The sequence below is a fragment of the Trypanosoma equiperdum genome (genome assembly GCF_001457755.1).
Source record: "Trypanosoma equiperdum strain OVI genome assembly, contig: ctg_95, whole genome shotgun sequence".
Lineage (NCBI taxonomy): Eukaryota > Euglenozoa > Kinetoplastea > Trypanosomatida > Trypanosomatidae > Trypanosoma > Trypanosoma equiperdum.
Genome location: NW_027124931.1, coordinates 7,652 through 8,398, shown reverse-complemented (window position 1 = coordinate 8,398; position 747 = coordinate 7,652).

Sequence of the window (747 nt, the reverse complement as noted above, 5' to 3'; positions counted from 1 at the left end):
TTTTAAACAGGTCAATTGTGGAATTTGAAAATCTGCAGAAGCGGTACATGGGTATTTAAAAACATTATGTTGCTATGTTTTTTTTTCCCGCGCCGCATGCAATTTATGAACAAAGGGCGGCAGGTAAATATTGTGATATGTGGTGTGTAGCAAACTGTACCAATAATGGAATGTATGTACTCGTTTACGTGTCAAAAGGGGGAAAATGTTTGACTTAGGGATGTAAATTAATAATTGGAACAAATTCATTAACACAGGGAGAAACTTAAGAGCAGCAAAATACAACACAGTCTTCCGTGAAATAGCAATAGGGAAAAGGGGAAAACTGCACTTCCAACAAACCGGATCGGGGAAGAATAGAGATAATATAAAAGTTGGGGATCCCGCCAATCAAATTGGCTGTGCTCAACAAATTCAACAACAGATGTCCATTCGAGCAACTGAAGGGATTAAGAGGATGCAACCGGCTTCTCAATTTAAACATGTGGAGAGCGTTTGGGGAAACCCCGAATCCATCGGGGCTCTCACAACTCCACACGGAGCTCAAAACTGAACTAACTGAAGAGGGTTAATCAACATCAGTAAAGGTTTGATGTAAGCAGTGAAGAAAGGGGGAGGAGGAGAAGGGGGAAAGGTGTCATAAATTTACGTCTCATATTCCATTTCCCTCTTTATATCTTTGTTGTTTGTTACAATTGAATATCTGGGGCTCTTTCACTCGGCATGCCTTTCTCGTATTGCATCCCG